At 46.2% G+C, this 11,273-nt stretch overlaps 1 protein-coding gene across 2 annotated transcripts in view; it reads right to left on the reverse strand.

Annotated features, from left to right (window-relative positions):
• Positions 1-11,273, reverse strand: part of ASIC2 (acid sensing ion channel subunit 2) — a 1,014,799-nt gene that overhangs the window by 168,765 nt on the left and 834,761 nt on the right. The gene's annotated exons all lie outside the window — the stretch shown is intronic.

Here is an 11,273-nt window from a genome sequence, read left to right on the forward strand (position 1 = left end):
TTCCCTTGGGCCGGAACGTGGCCCCAGTATGGGAAAGCACACCTCTAGCTCCCGGACCAGTTACTGTGCCATGGACGAGGCAGCAGGCTCAGAAATCGATGGCTCCTCTCCCTTGTAAAAAACTGTTTCACATAAGTACCTTGACCACCACCGCCAACCTGGATACATGTCATATGTCCCGGATTCTGATTGTTAATAAAGTGAACGTGACTATGACCTTCTCGGGAGTATAGTCTGACACTTCTCTCTTTACCTCAGGACAAAGTCCACATTCCCTAACCTTGCGCCTGAGACCTGTCTTCCATCTCGCCTCCTCTAGCCTCACCACCTTCCTTGCACTTCCACAGGCACTTCCTGTTCCAGCCCCATGCTCTGTGATGACTTCCTGCCTTTGCACAGGCTATTCCTTCTTCCCGGAGTACCTGCCCACCATCTCCACCCAAATAACTCCACTCTTCTTACCCTTAGAAGGAACTCAGGGGTCCTCCTCTTTAGAAGGCCTTCCCTGAATTCCCACTCCGTTCAGGGTTAGCCTTCCTTCTAAGCCCTGAGTTTCCTGCCACCAAGAATGATTGCATCCCTTTGATATTGCTGCCCCTGCCCTGTCCCCCTCTCCTCCTTCTCCTCTCAGACCTGAATGTGAGCCTCATCTCTGCACGTCAAGCAGCCATCACAGGGCCTATCCTAGAGGCAACAATTTATAAGAGTTTTTATTGACTCAGCTCTCAATCCCTAGGGAAACTTGTCCAGTCTCAGAGATTAAAAACTATCTATATACTGGGGACTCACAAATAAATCTTGCCTAGTCCACTCACTTAACCTCCACACTTATACACCCAACTGCCCACTTACAGATCTCTTGGGTGTCCAAACTTGTCCCAAACTGAGCTCCTAATAGTCATTCCCAAACCAGTCCCTCCTCCAGTCCTTCCCTACTTAGCAAATGGAAACTTCATCCTTCCATTGCTCAGAGCCATAGCTCCAGAGTCAGCCCTGACTCCTTTTACTTCTTTTACACCATATATCTGGTCTGGTTGAGATTCCGTTGCTCCATCTTCAAAAGGGATTCAGAATCTGACCCCTTCTCACCACCCCATAACCAGTCTAAGTCATTATCACTCTGACTTAGAGTATGGTGACATCCTCATAAGGGCTATCTCCCTGTTTGTGTCCACTCTCAGCCCCTTCGAGTTATTCCTAGCACAGCAGTCAGAGTGATCCTGTGAAATGACATTACTCCTCTGCTCAAAAACCTTGGAAGACTCCCCCATCACATTCAGAGCAAATGCCAAAGTCTTTACCATGATTATAAGGCCCTGCGCCATCAGGCCCCTGTAACCTGCCAAGCTCTTCTCTGATGTTCTTTGGACTTGCTGCGTAGGCTCCCATCTCAGAGTCTTTGCTCTTGCTGTCCTCTCTGCCTGGAGCACTCCTCCCAGATCCATAGCTTCCAGACCGCCTCCAGGTCCTTCTCAAAAAACATCACCTTCGCGAGGTGGCCTTCTCTGGCCACCTCATAGAACATTTCACCTCCCAGCACATATTCTTTGCCTGAATTGTCTTTTCTTCTTAGCACTTATTTCCCATACTAAATACTTTACTTATTTGTCTGGTTATTTTCTGTTTCCTCCAAGGAGTGAGGGCATGGATTTTGGTCTGTTTTGTTACTTAACCTGTCCTCTGTGACTCCAGCAGTGCCTGGCCCATAATAAGTTTCCATTAAACATTAATTGGTTGAATGAATGAATGAATGAATGAATGAATGACAATCTTCTTCAAGGGAGAAGCCTACTTTTCCGTGGAGTGCCCGACGGCCCTCCAGCACTGCAGAGCCAGCAGGCGTGCTTCCACAGTGAGGGGCGAGTAGTTTAGGCCACGTCTGCAGTCTGTAATAACGAAGTGCTTACTGACTGCCCATAGGGACAGTCGTGGATTCCTTCTGTGGAGTGAGCTTTGGAGGGAGATAATGGGCTGTTTGGGGTCACTGGGCTGCTAGAAGCAGGGATGGTTTTCTCTCTAGGGAATATTCTGAATTGGATTTGAGAGCAGGAAGAAATTAAGTGTGAGACGAGAGTACTATGTGCAGGGCCCAGATGTCTCACTCACCTTGAGAGATTGTTTTCCCCATCTGGTCAGGGTGTGGCCAGCAGTCAGTACCCTCTCTAGGGTACCACGAAGGGGTGCAGCAGCATCCAGCTGGACTTGGCAGCCAGATTAGGCACAACATGGAAAGCAAACTATGCACACAGTGTCCCATTCTTCCATTAACTTATATGTTGGAAAAAATTAGATAAGCATTTCTATGGAAAGAAAACATGATTGCGAGATGTGATTGCAGTTTCCTTGTTCTCTTCCTAAATAATGCAGTTACTTAAATTTCTCTTTTCTGTTTTATTTAGCTTAATCCTCGCTTTTGGGACTTACACCCTAAGGTCTCCCCAGAGGATTAGCACTTCAAAAATCAGAGAGAAAAAAATGCCAAGAATAGTTCTTGGATTCCAAGAGAAAAGGTGGCACATGCCTGCTCTGAAGAGCTCGGAACCTTCACAGGCACTAAAGAAGAGAAAATGGCTTCTTTTGGCCAGAGAACCAGGAAAGACAGCTGTTAGGGAAAGCAAAGGCCAGAGGGCTTAGATGAGCACTTTCGGACAGCTGGAGCAGCTTTGCACTGATGCCAGAGGTTGGAGGACGTGGCCTGGCCAGGACGGACGGAGGGAGAGGAAATCTTCAAGCAGAGCTCAGATAATAGGAGAAAACACTTGGACAGGAACTGTCTGGTCCAGTGGTGTGGTGGCCAGCCTCCATGGCCGAGACACTTGTCTTAGCTCCTTTCTGAGCTCTTCCCTGACTCAACCATGGAGGCACAGGTCCTCCCTTCTCTGAGCAGCCACAGCCCTTCCTTACCTGGAGCTCCCTCAGCACATGTATCACGCTGCTGTGTTAGAATCAGTGCTTTCCATGTCCGTTTTCTGCTCTAGGCCAGAAGCGACATGAGGGCAGGGACTACATTCGGATTTTTATGGCCCCAAAGCTTAGCCCAATTTCTGGCACACAATGACATAAGTTCTTGTATACATACATACACGTGTCTGTGTGTGTATCCACATGCCTTTTCAAATCATATTTTTTGGTTGTTTTGGGTAACAACCCCTCTGATCCAGCCAGGCCCCAATGTTTAGCCATACAATTAATTGGAGCCATATGAGAACAAACCAGATCTCTTTAAATGATGCAGAGAAACTGTTTCTTTTTCTCCCCACATGCCCATGCTGTCGTAGAGGAAGAAATTCTATAACACTTCTGCCCTCTCAGAGAATGCTGAGGTTGAGCCCCTTTTTAATTCCACCAAATTGTAGAAATGTGGCTCATCTGCTTGGGGGGGGGGTGGCGGGTCTGACCTTCATTGACCTCGTTACTGTGAGGGGTAATAATGAACTTCAGAAGTGGGTAACAGTCTCCACGTTTGTTCTTTTTCTGGGGCTTGCCCTGAATTATAAGACAGACCTGAGGACTCACTCCTCTGTTCCCTGCTTATGTAGGTTGAACACCCTAGGGTAGGATCCAAGCTGGGAGTGGCTTGTCACTCGCTCTGATTGTGTCAGGCAAGGCCAGTGTCTGCTTGGGTAGGGTTTTCATGGTCTGCTTGATTGCCCCAGTCAGGTTCCAAGGTCTAGGTTAAGGGTGAGGGTTATGAGACCCTATTTCAGCCTCAGCTAAGCCATGTTCTCTAATCTGGCTCATGCCAAGGAGCCTTGCATTTTGGAAGGCATTAACCATGTACCTGGCCTTGAATCAAGTTGATACTTGGTTGACATCTGGTTTCAGTCTTCGTGTCTATCTTCTATTGGTCAGACCCAGTGGGGAGGCAGGACTCCTAATCTGAGACTTGGGTTTAACAGGGACCCTGCACTCACTCATGTTCTCCTAAGTCTGATTATTGTCTGGTCTTTCATCTCATGACATATCAAATCTTCCAGAAGAACTTAGCCTGTCATTTCTCTGGTCAGTCTCTACCAATCCCTCACTTGTCTAGCTCTGGTCATCATGTTTTTGTTACCTGCGGGTAACAAAAGTGCCTTGTCTAGTCATTCAGTCAATGATAGGCCAGCCTGGCACAGTATCAGGAGGCTTCATCTGAGCAGGAGGTGAAGATCCGCTGCTGCCATCCCTAGGGGTATCGACTGCCAGAGCGGCAGCCTATTGTGAACGTTCATTGTGTCTACTGCCCGATACCCATTCACCTTCTATTTGCCTCTTGGGGAATCAGCTCCCCCACCCAGCCCATGTGCTTCAGATGAAGTAGACTCTACCCAAGGGTGGCACCCATGGTGGAGGCCAAACCAACCAGTGAATTTCATCCCCAGCACAGTTGGACCAGGGAGGAGCACGCGATCCAAGTCAGGCTAATCATAGCCTATAAAACTCAATTTCACTGTGCATGTGTGCCCACATGCACACTAATGGAGAAGTGGCTTTCATTTTCATTGGACATGAAACCAGAAGGAGGTAGAACTGGGAACTTCTAGTAGCTATTGTGAAGAGACAGTCTGGCCAAGAATAGAGCCAACACAAAGGACGCAGAGTCAGAATTGAGAGCAAAAATCCTTGTCCAGGTGACAGCATTGGATCCCTGGGCTGAGTCATGTCTGAAGGCTGAACAGTACACCTGGACCCAATAAGATCTCCAGTTTACTTAAGCACATTTGACTGGGGTTTTCTCACTTGCAAACAAAAGCATCCCCACTGATTCAGAGCCTTCTGTCTCCACCAATCACCATCTAGTATCTTCTCTTTTAATACTTGCTCTATGGGGTTTGCAGTTACTCTCTCCACCCTCGGTTAGCAGTTATCAACTGGATCCCCTGCTGGAAACTGAGCCTGGTTCTGCAGACCAGATGCTTAGCCAGGCCCTAGTCCTTGTGACTGATCCCTCTCAGCCCTCCCTCAATATCTGGTCTTGAGTGTCCCTTGCATCACCTGATACTAAGAGCAGCACATCCTACAAGCTCATTCCTTGTGCCCCTTGGAAACGCTTCCAGCCTGAACAGCAATTCTCAAAATATGTTCTGGGGAACAGTGGTCCCATCAGATGCCCTTTTGGGAGATTAAAAAAAGAAGGTTTACAATTTTAAAAAGTTGACAAAGCCCTGTATTTTATATTTTTCTCTTATTAAGGGTTCTGATAAGTACTGCAGTAAAGAGAAGTGTTTGACATATCATAATTTAGTATTGGGAAACGTATGTGACTGCTGAACACTTACGTTTTTGACTGTAGGAATAATATCTATAACAACCTGAACATATTTTGGAAAACCGTGACTCAAATTTGCAGAAGTCCCTGGGATCAGGCAATATGTACAACTGGCCTCTTTCTGGAGGGGGCTGGCCTTTCAGTCCTGGTTGGGGCCTGACACTTCCACCCTGGCTTGGTGATAGTGACATCATTTCTTGCCATCAGTTCTCCCAGCATGCAGCAGATTTGGGGCCACACAGGCTGTGCTGTTTCTTGACATAGCATGCCCACGATGGTGGTGGCAGGAGAAGACAATTAGATTGGGCTGACAACATTCATTCCTTTCCGGGCCATGTGGATTCCCTGATACCTCATTCTGAGACCACAGTTCAGATCTGGCACCAAGAGTATCTGCAGTTACTTGTAAACAGGGAGCTCAACACCAAACTATGATTGATGTTTCAAATCAAACACTTTCAGGGTCAGGATAGTAGATGGGTTTCCAGGAATCGGGCACTGTCATGAAGCCCACCAGCCTCATAAAAATGCAGGATTGCCATAGGAGGCCTCCTGAAGACTCAAACAGAGATGAAAGGAAGAGAACTACATTTTAATATATATATATTTTTTGCTCTCAAAACAGCAGCATCACAGCATCGTACTTCCCAGGAAATAGAAATGCTTGCTTGGTATTGCCTTGTAAATTCTCATGACCTGTGAGGAGGTTGAAGGAATCAGCAGCCCGGACGTGATTTGTTCTGGGAGGAAGGAGGGGAGAGGGGAGACCACTCCTAGCTAAGTATCAACTACATGCCAGGCCCCACACTAGCTGCTCTGCATCCATAATACATCATAATTTTCAGAAAATCCAATGAGGTGAATAATGTTTCTGTTTTGATGGGCAGGAGACTAAGATCCAGAAGGGTGAAGCCTTTTGCCCAACAAGCACTGAGATTTGCATCCAAGTCTGGCAGCCACCCAAAGCTATCCCAGGAAGGGATTTCTCACTGGCACTTATGGTACAGAGACATCTCAGACTTGGTTAGTGTGTCCTTTGACTCTCCTTGGGGCTGAGGGGGTTTGTTTTCCCCCTTTCTACAAATCTGCTGTGTGTCCCAATCAAGACAGAACATCCTTCCATGCGTTCTGGCCTCTCTGATGGGGCAATGTGATGATCTGAGGGGATGGAAATAAACTGGATCCCAGGTGAAATTCCAAGGTGATCCAGATACCTTCAGAATGGAGAAGCTACTTTTAAACCAATCCTGGATGAGTCACAGGAGATCAGTACTGCCAGAGATCCAGCAGGCTGGTTTGCCCCCGGGAAACATCAATGCATCTGTATCTATCTGTATCTGTATCTGTACCTGTATCTGTATCATCTGTATCTGTATTACCTGTACCTGTATCATCTATATCTGTGCATTTAGTATATCCTGAGACAGTCATTCCAGTGGGTGGCAGTGAAGAGCTCACTGGATCAAAAGCCAAGATATCAGGGATCTTAGTTCTTGCTCCACCCCTTCCTACTAGCATGACCCCTCTTCTCTCTCTGAGCCTCAGTTTCCCCATCTGTAAACTGTGTTTAATCATTCCTTCCTTGCTCACTTCACAGTGACAACAAATGTGGCATTTGATTCAACTCATCCAGGATTTATTGAGCACTGACTATGCACCAGGCAGTCTACCTAGTCTGAGGAGAGAGGCTTTCGAAGGTGAATCACAGAGAGCCCCGTTCACAAGTGATTCATTTAGAGCAAAGAGGATGGACAGAGGTGGTGGGCAGTGGTTTACATTTCAATTGTGTTCTAGCACATCCTTATTCATTACTTCATTTAAAACATATGACAGCTGTCTGAAATAGGCAGAGCAAATATTCTTATTTTTGTTTGACAGATGGAGGAAACTAAGGTTGCAGGTGACTTGCTGAGTGGTGATAATAACATCTGAAGTCTGTGCCCACAATTCATTTGCATAGGGTTTTCATATGTGGCATGTCATCGAATCTTCAAAACATTCCTGTGTGCTAGAACTTATTAGTATTAGACCTTATATTATAAATGAGCAAAGAGGCAAGGCCGAAGGGTCAGCTCCTGGGGAGGAGGGACCAGACCATCTTCATCGATACATCCTCAGCACCAAGTATGGTATCTGGACATAAAAGCAAACTCCCACACTCAACGGCAGAAAATCTAATAATCCAATTAAAAATAGGCTAAGGGCTTGAACAAACATTGCTCAAAAGGCATACAAATGGCCAGCGGGCATATGAAAAGATGCTCAACATCACTAATCATCAGGGAAAGGCAAATCAAAACCATGATGAGATATCTCATCTCACATCTGTCAGGATGGCTATCTCGAAAACACAAAAGACAAGTATTGGAGAGGATGTGGAGAAATTGGAACCCTTGCACGCTGCTGGTTGGAATGTACAATAGTGCTGAGTGTCCCTTGCATCAGTCCCTTGCATCACCTGATACTGAGAACAGCATAACCTACAAGCTCCTGCCTTGTACTCCTTGGAAACGCTTCTAGCCTGAATCAGCAATTCTCAAAATATATTCTGGGGAACAGTGGTCCCATCAGATGTGCTTTTGGGAGATTAAAAAAAAGTTTGCAATTTTCAAAAGTTGATAAAGCCCTGTATTTTATATTCCTCTCTTGGAGATCCACAAGCACATTTGCTTATTAAAGGTTCTGATAAGTAGTGCAGTAAAGAGAAGTGTTGGTTGGAATATAAAATGGTGCAGCTGCTATAGAAAACAGTATAGAGGTTTCTCAAAACATTATATAAAACTACTATATAATCCATCAATTCTGCTTCTGGGCGCTTATCTGAAAGAATTGAAATCAGGGTCTTAAACAAATATTAGTACTCTTATGTCCACTGCAGCATTATTCATAATAGTCGAGATGTGAAAACAACCTAAGAGCCCCTCGATAGATGAAAAGATAAAGAAAATGTGGTTTATAAATACAGCGGAATATTATTCAGCTTTTAAAAAGATGGAAATTCTGCAATATGCAATCCTATGGATGACCTTGAGAACATTACGTTAAGGGAAATAAGTCACAGAAAAGACAAATACTTGTCTAAAATAGTCAAATGTATAGAACTGAAGAGTGGGAGGGTGGTTGCCAGGGACAGGGGGAGGGGGAAATAGGGAGTTGCCAATCAGACAGCATAAGGCTTTTGTTAAGCAAGATGAGTAAGTTCTACATATCTGTACGACACTGTGAGTACAGTCAATGGTACTGTATTGTACGCTTAAAAATTGTCAAGAATATCTCCTGTTTAATGTTCTTACCACAATAAAATAGATGAAAATCAATAAATAAAATTTAGTGTTTCAAACGACTGGCTTCTAAGACATGCTTTTGATGCCCTGCCCATATCCCCTCGTACTTAACAATTTTAGTGTGGAATGGCCCAATTTTCAGCTACCAGCCTTTTACCACATCACATAGATAGAGGGTATTATTCTGGTTGCTCTGGTATTTCAAACTTTATTTAGAAATTGTCCCAGTTTTATCTTTTGCTAGCTTACGAGCAAATATATAGGTTGGCCATACAAATAATTTGCCCTTAAAAACATGTCACATGTAAAAGAATGTACCCCTTAGAGCCTCCAGACCAGGGGTCCCCAAACCCCAAGGCGTAGACTGGTACCTCCGTGGCCTGTTAGGAACCGGACTGCACAGCAGCAGGTGAGAGGCAGGCGAGCGAATGAAACTTCATCTGTATTTGCAGCCGCTCCCCAAAACTAGCATCACTGCCTCAGCTCCACCTCAGATCATCAGGCATTAGAGTCTCATAGGAGCAGCGGTCCCTGGTGCCAAAAAGGTTGGGGACCGCTGCTCTAGAACATGGTTTTTCAACCTCAGCGCTATTGACATTGTGAGTTGGAGCATTCTTTGTGGTGGGGCCTGTCGTGTGCATTTTGGAATGTTTTGCAGCATCCCTGGCCCCTATCCACTAGATGCCAGGAGCTCCCCCCAGTTATAACAACCAAAAATGTTTCCAGACACTGTCAATTGTCCCCCGGGGGACAAAAATGCCCCCGCTTAAGAACCACTGCCCTAAGCTATTGGAGGGCAAGTACTATGTTTATTTTGCTTATGATCGTGTTGCCAGTGCCTGGCCCAAGTTAAGTGCCCCACAAATATCTGTTAGAAGAAAGAATGAATAAATGTGTGACTTAAGTGAATGAATGCCTTAATCCAGCCGGTGTCGTTGGACTGAGTTCGCTTGAAGCACCCGACCTCAGCAGCTCCCCACTCCTCCTATCTCCCTGACATCACGTGGTCCACCAGCCTCACTGACCAGTCAGAGCCAGCCTTCGGTAGAGTTACTCCATCTGGCTCCCCATAAACTATCTCCAGCAGCTCCCAACTGGGTCTGTCTCAGCCTTGTGCACAGAATCTGGAAGTTTCTAACCTTAACCTTCAAGTGAAACAGGGAAAGGAGGCAGAACACAGAAGTATATGCAACAGATGCCCCATCAATCAGGAGTCATTCACACCCGTTGGGCTCCAACCCAAGAGGCTGCAGCAGAGGGAATTACTGAGCTGCCACTTTCCCTGCATCCCCCATATTTCTCCATCTCACAGACACCGGTGGAGCAAACATCCATCGGAGAACATTACACTGTATAATGAGGCAACTGCACTCAGATCCCAAATAAGAAAATGGGACGTCAAACCGCTCAAGTTTACTCAGCCTCTACTAATGAAAATATGAGCAGCATCTGAGGCTTAGCCTGCTCCCTCACGTGGTCCGGTAAATATCTTAATATCTCCAGATTTCTTTCTGCCTTCTAAATTATATGCATCACTTCTGGCATTTACAAGTTATCTTTGAAGCCTGCAAGACTGAGCCGCCATGAAAACCCTCCATCTGCACTTTTATTTCCACATCCCCCCAACCCAGATTGAGCTAGAATCTCTTAGACTGTTAAAGCTCATCCCATATGGGTGAGATTCGAGGCAAGCTGCAGACCTTTTAGGTTGTACTCTCCCCTCATCTCCATTTGCATCACACATGGTCAGAGATTTCGCCTCATTTCAACAAGTCCTGGCCGAGTGAGAACCTTCTAAGTACCAGAAATGTGGGGGTAGATGATGGGAATGAGACTTGGTCCTGCCCTCCAAGGAAAGGCCTCCCCACTTATTGAATACCTACTGTGTGTTCTGTACATACCCTCGCGGTAACTCCTAAAAAGAAAATGGGGTGTAGGTTGGTAGCCTTGTGTACCAGTTGAGAAACTTGAGTGCTTTGAGTCACAGAGCTTCTTAGGGGGATTTGACTAAGGCCACTGTCTTTCCAAAGCCAAGATGACAGGAAAAGACAAACTTAGCGGGATCTCACAAGGAAGGGTGAAAGAAATGCCAGATAAAAATGTAAGCATGTTCTGTGGAGAAGCAGAGAAAGAGAGGATCTCTTCACTTGAAGGACGCTATGAGTTCAGGCTCAAAGAACAAATACGATTTTGGTTGATGGAAGATGGAAAAGTTCCAGGGCTGAAAGATGGTGTGTGTGATCACACAGGAGGGCACGCCCCTCGGTGGAGCAAGGCATGCGTGAGGCGCGATGCTCTACAGCAGTGGTCCCCAACCTTTTTGGCACCAGAGACCGGTGCTCCTATGAGAATCTAATGCCTGATGATCTGAGGTGGAGCTGAGGCGGTGATGCTAGCGCTGGGGAGCGGCTGCAAATACAGATGAAGCTTCACTCGCTCACCTGTCGCTCACCTCCTGTTGTATGGCCTGGTTCCTAACAGGCCCCGGAGGGGACCATTACTGGTTTGGGCCTCGGGGTTGGGGACCCCTGCTAGAGAGGGAAGTAGAAGCAGGTGGTACAGCTGCCTGCTGGAAACAGCCTGCATAAGCTCAGGAGAGCCTACTGCTTATCCCACCCAATTCGGTGTTCAGTGAGGTCAGGTTGGTAGCTTGAAATCAGCCATGGCAGGAGCATTGACACTATGGAAATGAGCAATCAGGATTTTCTCCCCCAGAAATCCACTTGCTAAACATTTAT

The sequence above is a fragment of the Pteropus vampyrus genome, unplaced genomic scaffold, assembly GCF_000151845.1.
Source record: "Pteropus vampyrus isolate Shadow unplaced genomic scaffold, Pvam_2.0 Scaffold50, whole genome shotgun sequence".
Lineage (NCBI taxonomy): Eukaryota > Metazoa > Chordata > Mammalia > Chiroptera > Pteropodidae > Pteropus > Pteropus vampyrus.